Source organism: Pinus tabuliformis, chromosome 3_2 (assembly GCF_031772625.1).
Source record: "Pinus tabuliformis cultivar Carrire ecotype Pingquan chromosome 3_2, CPIR1, whole genome shotgun sequence".
NCBI classification, from domain to species: Eukaryota; Viridiplantae; Streptophyta; class Pinopsida; order Pinales; family Pinaceae; genus Pinus; species Pinus tabuliformis.
The window spans coordinates 1,024,497,492-1,024,505,391 of NC_142302.1; positions in this window are offsets into that span (position 1 = coordinate 1,024,497,492).

Below are 7,900 nucleotides of genomic sequence, written 5' to 3' on the forward strand. Positions count from 1 at the left end.
CAACAGGGAAAGAAACATGTTAAGCAGATCTGGAGGAAGAAGATGTATTGCAGTCATTACGACAGAAGTGGCCATCAAAGAGCCACTTGTTGGAGGCTCCATCCAGAGTAGCACCTTAAAGACAAAGTGTCGATGCATAAACCAGATGAAACGGTTGTTCGACAAGAAAAACCACCACAAGGAGGTGACCCATTCACATTGATAAGTGAAAAATGGTTTCTAGATATGTTAGCTTGTCATGGTGGTGCTTTTGTAAATCATTTGTTGCATTTTAAAATGTAAAAGTGATGACGTGTTTCCATCACTTGTTCAACAACAATGATGTCTGGTCTCATTATGTGTTGCATTTTACCCTCTGAAAGTGATGTTTTGTTTCCATCACTTGTCAAAGAAGAATATTGTTTGGCCTTATTTTTGTAAATCATTTGTTGCAGTGATGATGAGTTTTCCTTCACTTGTTGAAGCAACAATGATATGTTGGCCTTGTTTTCATAGCTAGGGTATTGTGTCCATCTTGATGTAAACTTGACCATTGAGTATGTGTTATAAACTCGTGGCAAGTATGGGATGCTTGGGTCATCAGTTGGTCATGAAATTCAAGCATGTAATTTGCAAAACAATGTACTACAGGTTGCTGGTGTCAGCCCATCGCTTAAGGATTCGAAGAACAAAGGTGAAGGAGATGGAAGCAAGAATTTTCAGGACGCTGGTGATGCAGACAAGGTACAGAGAAGTTACAGATTATTTTTTGTTCTTTTGGAGGACCAAAAGCTCCTCAGTGAAGATGCTTGATCCAGTGGCTCAAGACATAGGTAGAAGTCCTAGAGGACTAAGGAAGGGTCAAAAATCAAAGTGTTTGGATTGTGCTCGAATTAGGTTCACTTTGAATATCTCGTCGTTGTGATTGTTATGGTGCGAACAATTTGTCAAACCGAGCTTGTATGTGAATGTTAGAGGCAGTCAAAGTTCACGGTTGACTGGATGACTTGGTGAGCTTAAGGAAGGCACAATTTCGTAGAAATCCAGCCACCAGATTACGGCCAACTTCCAAGAAAAATTGTGGCCTCATTAAATTGACTCTTTCGGTCAATGTTCGAGAATTTTCAAAATTTCATTTGTTATATAAAAAACAAAATATATATATAGGTTGTGGTGGGCCACCACCCCCACCACCCCACACCTCACCATATATATACCATATGTATTAAATGAGGAGGTCGACAGGTATCAAGCCCATGCCAGCCACGTGGGCTGGCCTGCCACCATGCGGCAGCCCCATGTACAACCCATGAACCATCGTACCAACTCAAACCTCTATGCACCATTAATAAACCAAAAACAATGCGCCCTCAAATATTTAATGCGACAACAGTTTAATACAAGGTATTGTGGGGACTTACGAGGCGGGCCACCCAATGCAGACCCAACCCCCAAAAAAAAAATATAATGCTGGTTTTTTAACATTGATTATGTTTTAATATCGAGGGGTTGGGGTTTGACCACCCGACCTCCTCCTTGTAACTTGGACTTCATACCAATCCGCCTACAACCGAATCATTGGTTAATTCACCCACAAACATTGATATAAACCTGTCATTTCATCAGTGTGGGCAGACATGGAGGAGTAGAGGAGCACACACAGAAACCGAGGAAATTTTTATTAATTTATTTGCAGGTGGAACCATGATTGAGTGAAATTTCCAGGAGGGTGAAATTTTTTTAGTGTCCAAATTGGACAAATTTTATGTCGATCTTACACCTCTCGGCGACACGAACCCAATGACGCAGTTAGTTTCCTGATCTGACCAGCAGATTTGTAGAGGACCCGGAGGAGGGAATCTTTGAGGAATGTAGGGGGAATCTAAGAGATTCCTTAAGCCCCAGATTTCCAATTTCTTAGAATTCAGAAATTTGACAATCGATTTTGCACTATTTGACACCAAAAATATGATGGTGTGTTCAGATTTTCCATTTTCTCATTCTATTTTTCAGCCACTTTTCTAAGTGGAGTGCAGGTGTCAACATTCATGTGCGAGCAGCCATTCCATGAGATTCGACGCCGCGAGATTGATGGTACGACCATCTTCAGCAGTTTGACATCCTTTTCTTCAGATGGCCCTGGATGTGAGGTATATGTAGTGTGTTAATGTACTTCTTTTTTCTATGCATTGTGCTGCACAGATCCCTGTTTGATGTTTGATGTGGGATCTTGTTTATTACTTGTTTTCATGATTCCTGCTTGATGTGATGTGGAATCATTTGTGAGATGTACTTGTTGTCATGAGTCATCATGTTTTGTTTGAGATTCCTTTGTCGTTATGTTGATGGGATACTCATGTGTCACCATGTATGTTTGCATTGAGATCCCTTTTATGCCATGTCGATGGGATGCTCATTATCATCATGCATGAGTTTTATGTCATACTGATAGGAGTCCTTTTTTACTGAGAGTTCCTGTAGCGAAACATCTCTTGGAGCCACTCCTGCGTGAGGGAATTTTCCTTGTATGATAGCGACATCACCTCTTATGTAAATCATCACTATTGACAGCACTTAATGCAGCGGCCTACACCATCTTGACATCGGGGCCCAGAGACGTAGTCCCTCTTGGACAAACTCCATTATCAATGGCTTATGTTTTCAAGTGTTGATGAATGTCATGTTCCTCTTCTCTACAACATGCAGATGTATTCATTTATGTTCTTTTAAAAATACAATTTAACACATCATAAAAGTAAAAGGTCTTGGAAGGGTCCTTTGTCCCACCCGGACCTGGATCAAGTGGTATCAGAGCGATCTTTGCGTGGATGTGAATTTCAAGTGTGAAAAATGGAACGTGCATCAACAGAGGATTAAAAAGCGATGTACGAGACCATGCTCAAAATTTCCAAAAGGGTGGAAATAATGTATGAAACTGTACAGAAAGAGGCAGAGGAAAAGAAGCGATTGCAGCTTCAATTGTGAGCCACGGAAGAAGCTCTGGAAGAACTGAAGCACAACAACTAGAATCTTCAAATAGAGAGCGTTGAATTGAAGATGCTTCTACATGAAGAAAAAGAGGAAAAACAGAGTTTGCTACAATATCTACAAGCTAAGGATGAGGCCTTGGAAAAGCTGCAGCATGACCCATGTGAGGTAAAAAGTAATTCTACGAGTTCATGTATGTTTCATGATGATGATTTTGCTTTTTTTTTAAATCAGACCATAGGGATTGGCTCCAAACTGTTGAAGAAAATGGGGTATGAAGGAAAAGGCTTGGGCATTAAAGGCCAAGGCATTGTCAACCCCATCAATGTAGAAGAATTACCCCGTCAGGCAGGACTTGGGTATGTCAGGAAAGAAATTGAGGAATGCGCCGAGACAGCAAGCAAACCACCAACAACAGATGATGAGAAGCCCTCATCAGTTATTTCCAAATCGACAGAGGAGGTAAAAGATGTTGATTTCCTTTCAGTTTCCTCTTCACATAGTATGCTTTCTGTTGGAAATTTGGAGATCCCAATTACAGGGACAAACATGAGGCTCCTTACCAGGATGAGGCACGAGGTGGAAAAAGAACTTGGTGTTAATAACAAAGACATGACTCAACCGTTGGAGGTTGTGCAGAGACCTCAATTTGCAGGCTTGAGATACACCGAGGAGAATGCTCGAGACATCATCGAAATTGTCGAGGAAAGAGAATGATGGGAACACATCCCCATCATCCCATGGTAGTTCCCATTGCAGGGAAAGCGCTGAGGCAAGCTCTCATCGCCATACTTACACCAGAGACAACAAGGAAAGGTATAACCACTCTCGACATTCAAATGTTCATTTTGATTATAATCATGTTGTTAATGATGAGCGTAAAACATGGCATCGAAAAACATGTACCTTTTGTGGATTACATAACCATACTTTTTCTAAGTGTTGGAAAAGAATAGCAGCACAAACAAAGAAGAGGCGTGAAAGACCCTCTCAACAATAGGTAAAGATACATGTTAAGCAGATCTGGAGGAAGAAGATGTATTGCAATCATTGTGACAGAAGTGGCCATCAAAGAGCCACTTGTTGGAGGCTCCATCCAGAGTAGCACCTTAAAGACAAAGTGTCGATGCATAAACTAGATGAAACGGTTGTTTGACAAGAAAAACCACCACAAGGAGGTGACCCATTCACATTGATAAGTGAAAAATGGTTTCTAGATATGTTAGCTTGTCATGGTGGTGCTTTTGTAAATCATTTGTTGCATTTTAAAATGTAAAAGTGATGATGTGTTTCCATCACTTGTTCAACAACAATGATGTCTGGTCTCATTATGTGTTGCATTTTACCCTCTAAAAGTGATGTTTTGTTTCCATCACTTGTCAAAGAAGAATATTGTTTGGCCTTATCTTTGTAAATCATTTGTTGTAGTGATGATGAGTTTTCCTTCACTTGTTGAAGCAACAATGATATGTTGGCCTTGTTTTTGTAGCTGGGGTATTGTATCCATCTTGATGTAAACTTGACCACCGAGTATGTGTTATAAACTCGTGGCAAGTATGGGATGCTTGGGTCATCAGTTGGTCATGAAAGTCAAGCATGTAATTTGCAAAACAATGTACTACAGGTTACAGGTGTCAGACCATCGCTTAAGGCTCCGAAGAACAAAGGTGAAGGAGATGCAAGAAAGAATTTTCAGGACACTTGTGATGTAGACAAGGTACAAAGAAGTTACAGATTATTTTTCATGCTTTTGGAGGACCAAAAGCTCCTCAGTGGTGAGGATTGATCCAGGTGGCTCTAGACATAGGCAGAAGTCCTAGAGGACTCAGGAAGGGTAAAAAATCAAAGTGTTTGGATTGTGCTCGAATTAGGTTCATGTTGAAGATCTCGTCGTTGTGATCGCGGTGGTGTGAACGTTCATCAAACCGAGCTTGTATGCGAAAGTTAGAGGCAGTCAAAGTTCAGGGTTGACCAGGTGACTTGGCAAGCTTAAGGAAGGCACAATTTCGTAGAAATCCGGCCACCGGATTCCGGCCATCTTCTGGGAAAAATTGTGGCCTCATTAAATTGACTCCTTCGGTCAATGTTCGAGAATTTTCAAAATTTCATTTGTTATATATAAAAACAAATATATATATATATATATAGGAGGTGGTGGGCCACCACCCCCACCACCCCACACCTCACCATATATATACCATACGTATTAAATGAGGAGGCCAGTGGGTATCAAGCTTGCGCCTGCCACCATGTGGCAGCCCCATGTACAACCCATGAACCATCGTACCAACTCAAACCTCCGTGCACCATTAATAAACTAAAAACAATGCGCCCTCAAATATTTAATGTGCCAACAGTTTAATACAAGGTGTTGCAGGGAGTTAGGGGGCAGGCCACCCAATGCGGACTCGAACCCCACAAAAAAATATAATGTGGGTTTTTTAAAACTGATTATGTTTTAATATGGAGGGGTCGGGGTTTGACCACCCGACCTCCTCCTTGTAACTTGGACTTCATACCAATCTGCCTACAACCGAATCATTGGTTAATTCACCCGCAAACATTGATATAAACCTGTCATTTCATCAGTACAGGAAAACATGGAGGAGTAGAGGAGCGTGCATGAAAACCGAGGAAAATTTTAATTAATTTATTTGGAGGTGGAACCATGATTGAGCGAAATTTCCAGGAGCGTGAAATTTTTGCAATGTCCAAATTGGACAAATTTTATGTCAATCTTACACCTCTCGGTGACACGAACCCGATGGCATAGTCAATTTCCTGATCTGAGTAGCAGATTTGCAGAGGACTCGGAGGAGGGAATCTTTGAGGAATCTAGGGGGAATCTAAAAGATTCCTTAAGCCCCATATTTCCACTTTCTTGGAATTCAAAAATTTGACAGTCAATTTTTCACTATTCGACGCCAAAATTCTAATGGTGTGTTCATATTTTCCATTTTCTCATTCTATTTTTTGGCCACTTTTCTAAGTGGAGTACAAGTGTCAGCATTCATGTGCGAGCAACCATTCCATGAGATTCGACGCCACGAGATTGATGGTATGACTAGCTTCAACAGTTTGACATCCTTTTCTTCAGATGGCCCTGGATGTGAGGTATATGCAGTGTGTTAATGTACTTCTTTTTGCTATGCATTGTGCTACACAGATCCCTATTTGATGTTTGATGTGGGATCTTATTTATTACTTGTTTTCATGATTCCTGCTTGATGTGATGTGGAATCATTTTTGAGATGTACTTGTTGTCATGAGTCATCATGTTTTGTTTGAGATCCCTTTGTCGTTATGTTGATGGGATACTCATGTGTCGCCATGTATTTTTGCATTGAGATCCCTTTTATGCCATGTCGACGGGATGCTCATTATCATCATGCATGAGTTTTATGTCATACTGATATGAGTCCTTTTTGACTGAGAGTTCCTATAGCGGAACATCTCTTGGAGCCACTCCTGCGTGAGGGAATTTTCCTTGTATGATAGCAACATCACCTCTTATGTACATCATCACTATTGACAACACTTAATGTAGTGGCCTACACCATCTTGACACCGGGGCCTGGAGACGTAGTCCCTCCTGGATGAACTCCATTATCAATGGCTTATGTTTTCATGTGTTGATGAATGTCATGTTCCTCTTCTTTACAACATGTAGATGTATTCATTTATGTTCTTTTAAAAATGCAATATAACACATCACAAAAGTAAAAGGTCTTGGAAGGGCCCTTTGTCCCACCCGGACCCGGATCAGTGAAGCTTGTGGAGTGACCTCAGTTTCTTTTGGCATGAGGTTGGTATCCTGATCTTGTTCTGGCTACTCCATCTCCATGTCCATCTATTCTACTATCGGTTCATCCTATGGAGCAAGTTCCTGTTCCTGTGGTTTCTCACCCTGTTCCTCATCTGCTGCTAGTTTACAGTCTTCAACCTGTATCGGCATAGTTTGCACTGTCTGTGTGCCTTGCAATTCCTCCTATTCTTGTTTTTGTTCCTGTTCTTGTTCATGTTCTTGTTCATTCTCACATTGCACTTCCTTCTCTCGTCTACACAGATCTTGTTCTTATTTGAGCTTCTGGTAAACTTCCTGCAACTTCCTTTCTGCATCTTCCAGCCTTTGGTTCTCCCTCTTTCTTTGCGCTATCCTCCTATCGCATTTTCGCCTCTTTGCATCTATCTCCAAAGCTACTTTTTCCACAAGTGGGTCTTCCTTAAACTTGTAGCTTTGCTCCATCTCTGTGATTTCGAAAATCTTCCTCTTGCCTTTGTCTTGCACAGGTTTTCTTCTTGTTGTTGTTGTTGTTGTTGCTCCCTATGGTGCTACTGCCATGAGTGTTGCTAGCCACTCTATTGTCATGCTAACTGATTCATTGAACCTAGAGGAGTTATAACAATATCTCCATGACTCTTCCTCTGGCCAATGACATGCCCCGTGGATCCAAGAATAGTACACTCTCACACAGTGGTCCTTACATAAACCATGTGGATCATATGGATTGAAACTCTTGGTGCCGAACTTAAACTTCTTGAAGTCTTCGACCTTGGCATCCACTTCTTTCAAACTCTAGATTGCGTACAACCCAATTCGCACAAGGAGCATAGGCCATGGTGCCTTCTTCTTCCTATGCAATCCAGCTGATAAGCCTATCGAGATGTGGTTTGCAACCTCCTGCATGACCAGCTTGTCCATGGAAAACCTTGGAAACACATGTAGATCTTTCTCCACGTTGTACATCCTGATGAAGGTTCCCTTGGGTGAGGCATAGCAATTTGCAATGTTCAACAACGCCTCCATTGCTGCCTAGGATATGCAAGGCAGATCTTGTTCAAATATCATCGTGTATTGAGGGGTGATGAAATGGTCAAATATTATAGCCATGACTCTTCGGTAGTTGGAGTCTGAGAGAAACTTGCAATATAT